Source organism: Natator depressus, chromosome 3 (genome assembly GCF_965152275.1).
Source record: "Natator depressus isolate rNatDep1 chromosome 3, rNatDep2.hap1, whole genome shotgun sequence".
In the NCBI taxonomy this organism is placed as follows: Eukaryota; Metazoa; Chordata; order Testudines; family Cheloniidae; genus Natator; species Natator depressus.
The window spans coordinates 204,058,436-204,072,436 of NC_134236.1; the positions used below are offsets into that span (position 1 = coordinate 204,058,436).

A 14,001-nucleotide genomic window follows, 5' to 3' on the forward strand; every position below is an offset into this window, starting at 1 on the left:
AATACAAGTTTTCTCACCCCTGCCCCTTCCCAAAAAACACACACACACAAACTCACTCTCCTGCTGGTAATAGCTTATCCAAAGTGACCATTCTCCCTCCAATGTGCATGATAATCAAGGTGGGCCATTTCCAGCACAAATCCAGGTTCTCTCACCCCCCCACCCCCATACACACACAAACTCACTCTCCTGCTGGCAATAGCTCATCCAAACTGACCACTCTCCCCACAATGTGCATGACATTCAAGGTGGGCCATTTCCAGCATAAATCCAAGTTTAACCAGAACGTCGGGGGGGGGGGTAGGAAAAAACAAGGGGAAATAGGCTACCTTGCATAATGACTTAGCCACTCCCAGTCTCTGTTTAAGCCTAAATTAATAGTATCCAATTTGCAAATGAATTCCAATTCAGCAGTTTCTCGCTGGAGTCTGGATTTGAAGTTTTTTTGTTGTAAGATAGCGACCTTCATGTCTGTGATTGCGTGACCAGAGAGATTGAAGTGTTCTCCAACTGGTTTATGAATGTTATAATTCTTGACATCTGATTTGTGTCCATTTATTCTTTTACGTAGAGACTGTCCAGTTTGACCAATGTGTAGTCCTTGCCTACAGACAGCCCCCCAACCTGAAGCAAATACTCACCAACAACCACATACCACACAACAGAACCACTAACGCAGGAACCTATCCTTGCAACAAAGCCCGTTGCCAACTGGGCCCACATATCTATTCAGGGGACACCATCACAGGGCCTAATCACATCAGCCACATTATCAGAGGCTCGTTCACCTGCACATCCACCAATGTGATATATGCCATTATGTGCCAGCAATGCCCCTCTGCCATGTACATTGGTCAAACTGGACAGTCTCTACGTAAAAGAATAAATGGACACAAATCAGATGTCAAGAATTATAACATTCATAAACCAGTCGGAGAACACTTCAATCTCTCTGGTCACACAATCACAGACATGAAGGTCGCTATCTTACAACAAAAAAACTTCAAATCCAGACTCCAGCGAGAAACTGCTGAATTGGAATTCATTTGCAAATTGGATACTATTAATTTAGGCTTAAATAGAGACTGGGAGTGGCTAAGTCATTATGCAAGGTAGCCTATTTCCCCTTGTTTTTTCCTACTCCTCCCCCCCAGACGTTCTGGTTAAACTTGGATTTATGCTGGAAATGGCCCACCTTGATTATCATGCACATTGTAGGGAGAGTGGTCACTTTGGATGAGCTATTACCAGCAGGAGAGTGAGTTTGTGTGTGTGTGTTTTTTGGGAAGGGGCGGGGGTGAGAAAACTTGTATTTGTGCTGGAAATGGCCCACCTTGATTTTCATGCACGTTGTAAGGAGAGTGGTCACTTTGGATGGGCTATTACCAGCAGGAGAGTGAGTTTGTGTGTGTGGTTTTTGGAGGGGGGTGAGGGGGTGAGAGAACCTGGATTTGTGCTGGAAATGGCCCACCTTGCTTATCATACGCATTGTGAAGAGAGTGGTCACTTTGGATGGGCTATTACCAGCAGGAGAGTGAGTTTGTGTAGGGGGGGGGCGGAGGGTGAGAAAACCTGGATTTGTGCTGGAAATGGCCCAACTTGATGATCACTTTAGATAAGCTATTACCAGCAGGAGAGTGGGGTGGGAGGAGGTATTGTTTCATGGTCTCTGTGTATATAATGTCTTCTGCAGTTTCCACAGTATGCATCCGATGAAGTGAGCTGTAGCTCACGAAAGCTCATGCTCAAATAAATTGGTTAGTTTCTAAGGTGCCACAAGTACTCCTTTTCTTAATGCCCTTTTGGAGCATCCCTGGATTCTTGTGACCCTTTGCACCCAGTATATGTGAGGGAACTGAAGGTACTTTGTGCCACCACAACCTCCCTCTGTGTATTTTCCAATGCCCGGGGCTTTTGCTTGAATCAAGCCCTACCAGTGTTTGAAGCGTAAACAACAACATGGTATTTGGTTGCATTAATACCCCAACATGGCTCTGTTAAGAGTGCCCTATTTATGGAGAAAGCCAAAGCCAAACTGTGTGGAAAGGCTTGTTCTTAAAGTTTTGCTAATGAAGCAAAATGCAATAAAATAAGTTGGATATATTTGTGAAATATTGCATGTGTGGATCTTAGAATGAACTAAGAAACACACTTTGTCTGAACTACGCAATCCTTATATTCAAATTGCATTGGGTGCTGTAGGTCATTTTCAATGTCTCCATTGCATTAGTTGAAGTCAATGAGACTGGGTGTGGAAAAATCTGGCAGACAAAAATGTGCAGGAAGGAACATGGTAACTGCCATACAGTCTCAGACGACAGGTTTCAGATGAGTAATCAGTCCAGTATCCTGTCTCCCCTTGAAGCCAGAGGTATCTGTTTTGGATGAAGGTCCAAAAAACCCTGCAGCAGGCAGTTACGGAATAATTTGCCCCAGGGAAAGTTTGTTCCTAACCCCCATCAGTGAAAGAAGTGTGTTAAGACACCCAACCACAGACATTGTCTTGGAGTTACACACAATCTTCAGCAAGTCTGGGCTTATGGGGTTTTATTGCACTTATTCCATTAACCCTCTCCTGCCTCTGAGACATAGGAGGTTTAGTTAGTTACTGTGTGAAAGCCACTTGGAGACCTTGGATGCAAAGTGCTTATAGCACTAAGCACTATGATGTGTGTCCCTCTGCCCACACAAAGCTGGGGTTTCAAGCGCACAAACAGCTAACCAGGCAAGTATTCGGAGCAAAGGGATTCAACAGATGCCTTTGGAATGTAGCCCTTTAAGTATGCAGCTCTCTAGCTTCCTATGTTAGTGTTTAGCAGGCTTCACATCCTCTTCCTCCTCCTGCCGTTCTGTTGTCCAGCTCCAGCTCCATTCTCTGCCCACTCCCTTCCAGGCCTCAGGTGAGACTCTCACATTTCCCTTTGTCCCATTTTCCTCCATAGCTGTGATCTCCCCTACTGCTCAGGGGAGAGCCAGGTGCTGAAGGGAAATGGGGCTGGCCCTTTAAGGACACAGAGGGGTCCCTACCATTCCTGCTCCCCCCCACTACCCCAGCCCCCCTCCTACTTCCAGCCCCCCAACTTCCTCATGGCTCCAGCCCCCGTCACCCCTTCCAACCCAGCTACTCCTGCCCCTCAACTTTCCTGCTGCTGCAGAGCCCTGATTGCCTCTGTTCCTCCAACACCCTCCAGTCCCTCCCTGCCCCCCTGTGCTGCTCCCTGCCCAACCCCTACCCCCAACTCCCCCCAGTCCCTCCCCGCCCTCAATCTCTGCCCTCCTGTGCTGCTCCCCGCCCCCCAACTTCCCCCAGTCCCTCCCCGCCTGCAATCTCTGCCCACCTGCGCTGCTCCCCTCCCCATCCCTCCCTGGCCTTGCCCCCACCCCTGCCCCCCGCCTGCAATCTCTGCCCACCTGCGATGCTCCCCGCCCCATCCCTACCCCCCAAATCCCCCCAATCCCTCCCTGGCCTCACCCCCACCCCTGCCCCCCTGCGCTGTTCCCCGCCCCCCAACTTCCCCCAGTCCCTCCCCGCCTGCAATCTCTGCCCACCTGCGCTGCTCCCCTCCCCATACCTACCCACCAATCCCTCCCTGGCCTTGCCCCAACCCCTGCCCCCCTGCACTGCTCCACGCCTGCAATCTCTGCCCACCTGCGATGCTCCCCGCCCCATCCCTACCCCCCAAATCCCCCCAATCCCTCCCTGGCCTCGCCCCCACCCCTGCGCTGCTCCCCGCCCCCTAACTTCCCCAGTCCCTCCCCGCCTGCAATCTCTGCCCCCCAGCGCTGCTCCCCGCCCCCTTCCCTACCCCCCCAAATTCCCCCAATCCCTCCCTGGCCTCGCCCCCACCCCTGTGCAGCTCCCCGCCCCATCCCTACCCCCCAACCTCCCTCCCCGCCCCCAATCTCTGCCCACCTGCGCTGCTCCCCGCCCCCCAACTCTACCCCGGTCCCCTTGCGGTCAGGACTGTCCCTCCCCCAGCTCCCCCCAGCAGGCGGGACGGCAAATGGCCGCAGCGCAGCCCAGCCCCTGCCCCCCGCCGGACCTTTCCGCCCCGCCCTCCCCACGGGGGGCAGTTGAGGGGGCTCGGCGCAGGCGCCCTGCCCCAGGGGGTTCGCCGGCCAGCCGGCCGGCCCTCGGGAGTGGGGAGGGGGTGAGGCGAGGGAGCCTGGCCGGCGGCGGCCACACAAAGCCCCGGCTCCTCCCTCCCCGCCCGGCCGCTCGGCGAGGCGGGCAGCGCCGGGCCGCTCCCGCCGCGGTGGGCAGGAGGCCGAGCAAGGTAAGGCCTCGCGCGGCGCCGCCCCGCGGGCTGTGCGGACGCGCGTGAGGGGAGGGGGCCCGGGCCGAGCCGAGCCGAGCCGAGCCGAGCGACGGTCCCCAGCGCTCCCCCTTGCCCTCAGGGGACTCCCCCGCCTCGCTCCCGGGGCACGTCGCCGCGCTGGGCTGGGGCCCCCTGGCGCTGGGGCCGGCTCCTCTCGGTGGCTTGGGGGGGAGGATCCGGGCCTGTGTTGGGGGGTGGGATGTTCACACCCCTCTCCGTGAGTGAGGAGCCGCTCTGGAGCGCTTACGTGGCTCCGCTGCGTTTGAAATTCCCACCCTTTGGCCCAGGGAGCCACCAGCTCATCTGAGCCCCTGCGTGTCGCAGGTAACCTCAGCCACCGACGTGAGACCAAAGGCTTGCAGCCTGCCCGAGACTAGGCTGTCCTGTGCCGCAGGCAGGCAACAGGGCCGACCCCGATGCTTGTATTCAAGGCCCCCCCCCAAATGGCAAGGGCATGACTGAGCTACACCTCGCTGGTCCTGGCAAGTGGCCCACACCCATACGCTGCTGAGGAAGGGCACTGCTGTGGGGGCACTGACCTGGGGGGGGGATTCTTTCCTGACCCCAATATATGGTGATCAGTAAGACTCCTAACCTATAGGTAGCTCGAAAAACTGAATAGGAAGTTGTTCTTATGAGCAATGCCAAGCAAAAATATGTTTCAGAGTGGTAGCTGTGTTAGTCTGTATCAGCAAAATCAACGAGGAGTCCTTGTGGCACCGTAGAGACTTAACGCATTTATTTGGGCACAAGCTTTCGTGGGCTAAAACCCACTTTAAGGTGCCACAAGTACTCCTCCTTGTTTTAACAAAAATATTAGAATTCTTATGAAGTCCTATTTTTAACCACTCTTTAAATTATCTTATCACTCTCCTTTATTGGCTGGTTTCAGTGGTAGCCATGTTAGTCTGTATCAGCATGAGGAAAACTTCTTGGTTGATTTTCTCTTTAGTAGTTTTAAGAGGTAGATCCTCCCCCTATTCAAAAAACACACAACTTTAAAATGATTCACAATGACCAGGTTGCACATGTAACTGACCTTGATTATCACATGATCTCACCTTAGTTTGCCTTCTGTTGTTGGTCATGCATACTTGTCACTTTGTCTTAACTTAAATCATAAACTCTTTGGGGCAGGGCCTGTGTCTTACTATGTGTTTGTACAGTGCCTAGCACAATGGAGTCCTGATCCTAACTGGGTCTTTTGAAGCTGCAGCAATACACATGATAAGCAGATTGACCAAAGGTAGTGTAAGATTACTTGGTCCAGTAGTCTGTTACAGTGACTGTTAGTCTCTTTCAAAATGGAATGGGTGTTCCCATCTTCAAAAGGAAGTGACACACACACACACGATATCACCAATTTACCATCTTTTAAATCTTTCCTTAAAACCTACCTATACTATGATATTTACAGATTGCTCCCATCTGGGATTGGCAAGCAGGTGGAGAACTTTGACTTCTGATTTTCTGCAAAATTTTGTTTTTTATTGTTACCTCATCGTCCCAACACAGCCAGCCTCCACTTATCTGTTTTGCCCACCTGTTGCATCCTGTCTGAGGTGTAGATTGTGAGCTCCTTGGGCAGGGACCATCTTCTAGTATATGGCGTGTAGCACAATGGGGCTCTGATCATTGAGTGGGGAATTCCAGGCCTACAGTACAAACTTTTGCCAGCATAGCTATGTTAGTAAGGATGATCCCTGGCCAATGTAGCTGTGCAGGCAAAAGCCCCTGGTGTAGAGTTATACTGGTATAATTTATTTCACTTGGTAATTAGGGGTAGGGCACTGGAATAAGCTATGCCAGCAAAAACACATTTTGCTAGTATAAGCTTCATCCATGCTAGGGGCACTTTGCCAGTACTATTCAAGTCTGTTCTAGGTTTTGTATACTGCACGCATCACTGTACTGTCTGAGTGCCTAAAAAACAATTGCTCCTTAACAGGGGACAAATATATACTGGCATTGCTATACCACGAAAGTGCTCCTAGTGTAAACCTGGACTGAGAAAAGGCAACCACTTCTTTAATATGTAAGATCTGTTATCTTGGAGATAATTTAATTATTTCCTAAATAGTAGACTCTATTTGGGACAGATTTTTTTGACTGCTACTTGATTATATGGGCAGGTAGGACTGTACTAGCTAGAAATGTCTATTAATAACATGTTGTTTGTAGTGTTGTCATTATAGCAGCCCTGTTGGTCCCAGCATACAAGAGAGACAAGGCAGGTGAGGTAACCATTTGTTGGTCCAGTAAAAATATATCATCTCTCTACTGTGTCTCTCTCTCAATCACATAACTAAGCAAGAAAAATGGGTCATGTTTCTTTCTGAATTGAATTTCTGATTTGGAGTAGTCCTCTTTAGCTGTACAATATTAAATACAGAATGCATTTGATATCACTAACAAAAGGTGTTGCTAAATGCATTGATTTATCTTTTATATTACTTAAAAATAAAACCAAATGCTTACCAATGTTAGCATGGAGGGAGGGGGGGAGAGAAATGAATCTTGACTTTCCTCAAAATATGGAGGAACAGTTATGTAGATCAAAATCCTTAATCTTGCAACTTTCCCTGAATCCACTCATTGAAGATTCTGTTTATAGCATTCAATGCTCTCATCATTTTGTTGGGAATCTATCTGGCAACTTGTTCACATTTAATAAACTAATAAGAGATTATTTATGAGGTTGTGAGGAGAGCTGGTCAAAAATGTCAATTAGTTTTTTCCCCCCAAATTTCCCAAGGAAGTTTTCTGGTTTTATCAAAAACTGAAATAAAAACTCAAAATTGTTCAATTTAAAGCAACCCAACTCTTTTGAGAACTGAACACCACACATTGTTACCAAAAGAAAATCAATTTCTGGCTTTTCATTGGAAAACTTCAAGAAAAAACAAAATTTTTTTGTGAAAAGTTTTGCTTTGGTGATACAGCCATTTTTCATCTAAAAATGTTTAGATGGAAAAGATTGCAACCAGCTTTTGATATGATCATTGTGAAATGAACTGGTGGATTTGTACAGCTAAATACCCACCTCCTTTTCCCCAAGGACCTTCCATGTCCCATGGTGGTGGGGTTCTGAGGATTCCCCACACACATACTATTATTTTTAACATCCCTTCAGGCCCTGGGTTGCTGCTGTAGTCGTTCAGGATGAGGAGAATTGGACTGGTATTGGTATTCTACAGAATGTATTGTTCTGAGGATCATAGTTGAGTGAGAGAAGGTAGTTCCTTCTCTAGGGCCTAACTGTGATCTTTCTGCAGCATTTTTTGTGCCTCCTGACCCAGATGATAAGGATGGAAATGGGAACCCAGCTAGTATGTCTTGCCTGGAAATGGCAAGTATCCCTGATAGGTCAGTGAGTCAGTAACCCACATATGTTGTGGAGCAAAGTAATCTAGCCTTTAAAATTAGCCTCTAAAAGTGCTTGTATAAAACAAACCAAAGTTACTGATTGATCAAGAGTTTGGAATGGCAGAGTAAATATTCAAGTCCAAGCAAAAAACATTGAAAATTTCATATTGGTCATATCTTTGAACATGAGAAATTAGTGGACTGACTTGACTATGTGAAATGAGTTTGGTGGTCTCAGTCCAACTCTTAGGGCACATCACAAAACCAGTGCCATAATTACCACTAATTGGTACCTTTATTGGCAGTCTCTGCAGAGGGATAAGGCCCTATCTAAAGCCTATTAAAGTCATGGGAGACTTTCCATTGATTTTTTTTTTTCCAGTGGGCTTTGTATCAGGACCCGACTGGCATGGAAACTGAACTATTGCCTCACCTCCTAGAGGTGGTAAGATTAGGTAATTTGCTAAGGAAACAAATTGATATAAAATAACTTAATATCACATAGTAGCAGTGTGATGGATATGTGGTTTGTTCGTTTTGTTTTTGTTTTGAGGAGGGGAGTATCTATCCAATATTTATCTGAGTTTAGTTCACTGAAAACAAATGCCTCTGTGCTCACAGATGGTAGATAATAAGGTAAATGCTTTAAGCAATACAGTTGCTATTTTGACAGGTTTCAGAGTAACAGCCGTGTTAGTCTGTATTCACAAAAAGAAAAGGAGTACTTGTGGCACCTTAGAGACTAACCAAATTATTTGAGCATGAGCTTTCGTGAGCTACAGCTCACTTCATCGGATGCATACTGTGGAAACTGCAGAAGACATTATATACACAGAGACCATGAAACAATACCTCCTCCCACCCCACTCTCCTGCTGGTAATAGCTTATCTAAAGTGATCATCAAGTTGGGCCATTTCCAGCACAAATCCAGGTTTTCTCACCCTTCGCCCCCCCCACACAAACTCACTCTCCTGCTGGTAATAGCCCATCCAAAGTGACCACTCTCCTTACAACGTGCATGAAAATCAAGGTGGGCCATTTCCAGCACAAATACAAGTTTTCTCACCCCCGCCCCTTCCCAAAAAACACACACACACAAACTCACTCTCCTGCTGGTAATAGCTCATCCAAAGTGACCACTCTCCCTACAATGTGCATGATAATCAAGGTGGGCCATTTCCAGCACAAATCCAGGTTTTCTTAACCCCCCCCCCCCCCCCCCCACACACACACAAACTTACTCTCCTGCTGGTAATAGCTCATCCAAACTGATCACTCTCCTTACAATGTGCATGATAATCAAGGTGGGCCATTTCCAGCATAAATCCAAGTTTAACCAGAACGTCTGGGGGGGGGGTAGGAAAAAACAAGGGGAAATAGGCTACCTTGCATAATGACTTAGCCACTCCCAGTCTCTATTTAAACCTAAATTAATAGTATCCAATTTGCAAATGAATTCCAATTCAGCAGTTTCTCGCTGGAGTCTGGATTTGAAGTTTTTTTGTTGTAAGATAACGACCTTCATGTCTGTGATTGCGTGACCAGAGAGATTGAAGTGTTCCCCGACCGGTTTATGAATGTTATAATTCTTGACATCTGATTTGTGTCCATTTATTCTTTTACGTAGAGACTGTCCAGTTTGACCAATGTACATGGCAGAGGGGCATTGCTGGCACATGATGGCATATATCACATTGGTGGATGTGCAGGTGAACGAGCCTCTGATAGTGTGGCTGATGTGATTAGGCCCTGTGATGGTGTCCCCTGAATAGATATGTGGGCCCAGTTGGCAACGGGCTTTGTTGCAAGGATAGGTTCCTGGGTTAGTGGTTCTGTTGTGTGGTATGTGGTTGTTGGTGAGTATTTGCTTCAGGTTGGGGGGCTGTCTGTAGGCAAGGACTGGGCTGTCTCCCAAGATTTGTGAGAGTGTTGGGTCATTCTTCAGGATAGGTTGTAGATCCTTAATAATGCGTTGGAGGGGTTTTAGTTGGGGGCTGAAGGTGACGGCTAGTGGCGTTCTGTTATTTTCTTTGTTAGGCCTGTCCTGTAGTAGGTGACTTCTGGGAACTCTTCTGGCTCTATCAATCTGTTTCTTCACTTCCGCAGGTGGGTATTGTAGTTGTAAGAATGCTTGATAGAGATCTTGTAGGTGTTTGTCTCTGTCTGAGGGGTTGTAGCAAATGCGGTTGTATCGCAGAGCTTGGCTGTAGACGATGGATCTTGTGGTGTGGTCAGGGTGAAAGCTGGAGGCATGTAGGTAGGAATAGCGGTCAGTAGGTTTCCGGTATCGGGTGGTGTTTATGTGACCATTGTTTATTAGCACTGTAGTGTCCAGGAATTGGATCTCTTGTGTGGACTGGACCAGGCTGAGGTTGATGGTGGGATGGAAATTGTTGAAATCATGGTGAAATTCCTCAAGGGCTTCTTTTCCATGGGTCCAGATGATGAAGATGTCATCAATATAGCGCAAGTAGAGTAGGGGCGTTAGGGGACGAGAGCTGAGGAAGCGTTGTTCTAAATCAGCCATAAAAATGTTGGCATACTGTGGGGCCATGCGGGTACCCATAGCAGTGCCGCTGATTTGAAGGTATACATTGTCCCCAAATGTGAAATAGTTATGGGTGAGGACAAAGTCACAAAGTTCAGCCACCAGGTTAGCCGTGACATTATTGGGGATAGTGTTCTTGACGGCTTGTAGTCCATCTTTGTGTGGAATGTTGGTGTAGAGGGCTTCTACATCCATAGTGGCCAGGATGGTGGTATCAGGAAGATCACCGATGGATTGTAGTTTCCTCAGGAAGTCAGTGGTGTCTCGAAGGTAGCTGGGAGTGCTGGTAGCGTAGGGCCTGAGGAGGGAGTCTACATAGCCAGACAATCCTGCTGTCAGGGTGCCAATGCCTGAGATGATGGGGCGCCCAGGATTTCCAGGTTTATGCTATTGAAACTGTGCTTTTGTATGCAACAGAATATCAGTGCTGAAAGAGACTGTTTATACATCCAGTTCTTACCCTGCTGTAATTACACAGTCCTATCTAAAGAGCTGACTTTCAGTGTGAATGAATTCTGCCCCTGCTGCATAGAGTCTGAATGAGGGTTGAGGGGGGAATGGAAATCTCTCCTTCAGTGTATAAGCAGGCTGTGAGGCTGCAGCGCAGTTCATCTATGAGTACTAGTCTAGCCTTTATGCTGGAATGGCTGCTGCTTCATATCTCTGTTACTGGAGTGAAGTGTCTCCGATGCTGTGACCCTTCTTTCAGCCTGGACCTGAAACTTCTCTTGTACTGCAGCCTGTTATGGGCTGGCACAGAAGGATCTCGCCAAGATGCATAGCCTCTTCCCCTTCTGCGCCCCCACGCCCTTTGTAGCCTGACCACAGAGCTGAAATGGGTTGAAGGGTCCTAGTTTGCATCAAAAGTGAATCTCACTCTAAGGTTGTGTCTACCCTAGACCTCTTATTCTTAAAAGTTCCTATTCTTTCTACCACTGAGTCAACTCTATCAGTGGTAGCAATGGTGGGGAGCACTAATGCAGCCACTAGTGCCTTGTGTTACAACTACAGTGTAATCTAATCCCCCACACAGCAGTTCTAGACAAAACAGTGGTTAAAATACAAGTTGTCTACCTATGCTGATTCTCCCACTCTTCGATCCATCCATGGACCCGAACCAGTTAGTGCAAAAATGAGAAGGCCATATGAAAAGAAGGCTAGTATAGACAGGGTGCTGGTAGGTAGCCTTTCAACTATTAAATGTTGTTGTTTCTTAAAGACAGGGTGGATTTGATTTAAATCACAAGTCAGGAAGACTAGATTTAATCATGGATTTCTACATAAAAGTGCATTCTGGAATATGCTGCTCAAACAGTTTCACTTTTGTTTCTACTGCCTGTCCCTCCCTTCTCACATTTATCTCCAGACATCTTCTCCTTGTCCAGATCTATTCCGCTCCCATCAATCTTCTATTCATTGAATTTTTTGAAACTTTGCACTTTCAGAGAGAGGTAAGGGATTGACTGTGTACACAAATTTGCAGAGGGACAATCGAGTGAGGTCTGTTGTTTCTCACCTCTATTTATTAATTTAAAAACACTTTTGCTGTTAACAAGCATTTTATCTCTGGGGACACAAATCCATAGTTTGAGAACTGCAAAACTAAGCATCTCTGATGGTATCTTCTAGACTGAGCACTGAGTCCCATTGGGTAGATAGAAAGATTAAACTACGTAATTTATACAGAAGCCCCTGGAACCCCATAAAATTGGGTCCCTAATCCATGAACTATTGGAACTTATTTACAAAACTTTTCTTAAACATTACATGAATATATTGTCTCATACTGTAGAATTAGAATTTATAATCCCTATTCCATGATGAGACATCTTGGAGCCTTAATGTATCTTAATTAAAACTATCTTTAGATAGGTTTTTTTCCTCAAAAAGCATTTTTATAAAAAAATATGATTTTTTGATTAAAAAAAATCATTGATTTTTATCCACCCTGCTTAAAGACATTAATCAGGATAAAAGCAAAAGTAGGGAACAGTGTGAACTTTGCAAGGTTTCACAGCTTATTACAGTATTTGCACAATAACAGCAGTAGAAAAGAGCCTCTATTAGATCCAGGTTAGGGGTTGGATTCTCCTTTTACACTTATTTACACTTCAAAGGGAGTTACTTCTGATTTACACCATTGTCAATGAGAGCTGAATCAGGTCCAAGTAGTTGATCTTCTCAACTTGCTGTTGCCTCATTGTACTTGCATGTAAGCGCATATATTATTCGGTGCTCTTACATTGAGCACATGCTGTACTTTTAAGTACAATTGAACATTCATTTTGCAAAGAGAGTCCCTGAAACTATACCCTCATTTAATCTAACCAATAGTATGGGGAAAAGATATTTAAATCTTATTTCAAAAATGGGTTGCTTTAAGTAAAGTGACAAACAATTGTGATATCCTCTTAATGCATTTTCATGAATGGATTTTTGTGATGTAGCCCTTTCTAAAGCCATTAAGGAGCAGGTCAGGAATATTTTGCATTCTGTGTGTAGTCATTTAAACAATAGCATAATCAAAATTCACTTCAGCATTTATTGTTGACATATGGAACATATTCCTCCATTTTTGACTACATGCTGTTTATATGGACTTTACTGTTGCTTTGATCTTCATGCGGAGAGTGCAGTTTGGAAACATGGTCCAGGTGTCAACATGCTGTTTGAAACTGAGGGCTTGTCTACACTGGCAGTTTACAGTGCTGCAACTTCTTGCTCAAGCGTGTAAAAAAACACCCCCCTGGGCGCAGCAGGTTCTAGTGCTGTAAAGCGCCAGTGTAGACAGTGCACCAGTGTTGGGAGCCACGCTATTTCCCTCGTGGAGATGGGGTTTTTTTTAGAGCGCTGGGAGAGCTCTATACTGGCAACGTTAAAGCGCGCGCGCTTTAACGTTGCAGTATAGTCTAGCCCTGAGTCCTTCTAATCTTGCAGCTTTCTAAGAAGAATGTTATATCAAGACCTGTGGGCCTGGATTTTATCAACTAGAGAAACTTGTCCAGTGAAAACAAGCAGGTTTGATAGAGGAGAGACATTCCTTTTCCCCCTTCCTTTTTAAGACTAAAATTTACATGTATCAAATTTTGAGGAAAAGAACTTTTGGAGTACCAAGCCTATTTTCCCCCTGGTAGGTGATCTCTATTCTCTGTGGGTATCCTTGGAAATAGCAATCTCCTATCCTAAAACAGATATATGGATGGGATTTTCCAGAATATTCAGCATAGGTCTAATTCTGCTCCCCTTGGAGTCGATGGGAGTTTTACTATTAAATAGGAGCAGAGGTTTTGAAAATCCCACAGTAATTTATATGCTTTTGCAACTTTTTTCCACAGATTGTACCAGAGTTCAAATAACCCTTTAACTGAGCCTTTCCTGATATGTATTATTTATTTATACATACTGTGGTGGCACCAAAGAGCCTCAACCAGGTTGAGGCCCCATTGTGCTGGGTGCTGTACAAACATATAATAAATGACAATTCCTGCCCCAAGGTACTTACAGTCTAAAACACAAGACATAACAGGTGGGTGAGACAAAAATGTGGGTGGGATGGGAAGGAGGACAAGGTAGCAGTAATGAAAGGGAACTTAATCCTCTCCTTCCTTAAACCTCAGAACACAGGTGAGTGCAAAATTCCCTGCAACAATAGATTCTTTTCAGAGTAGCAGCCGTGTTAGTCTGTATTCGCAAAAAGAAAAGGAGTACTAGTGGCACCTTAGAGACTAACCAATTTATTTGAGCATAAGCTTTCGTGAGCTACAGCT

At 46.1% G+C, this 14,001-nt stretch overlaps 1 protein-coding gene across 2 annotated transcripts in view; it reads left to right on the forward strand.

Moving 5' to 3' along the window:
* The first annotated feature begins 4,153 nt into the window (after positions 1-4,153).
* RIN2 (Ras and Rab interactor 2) overlaps positions 4,154-14,001 on the forward strand; it is a 111,704-nt gene continuing 101,856 nt past the window's right edge. The window contains exon 1 of one of the 2 annotated variants that reach the window (XM_074949731.1): positions 4,154-4,277. The gene's annotated coding sequence lies outside the window, so the exon portion shown is untranslated. The remainder of the gene's footprint in view (positions 4,278-14,001) is intronic. The other variant, XM_074949732.1, reaches the window with a different exon arrangement.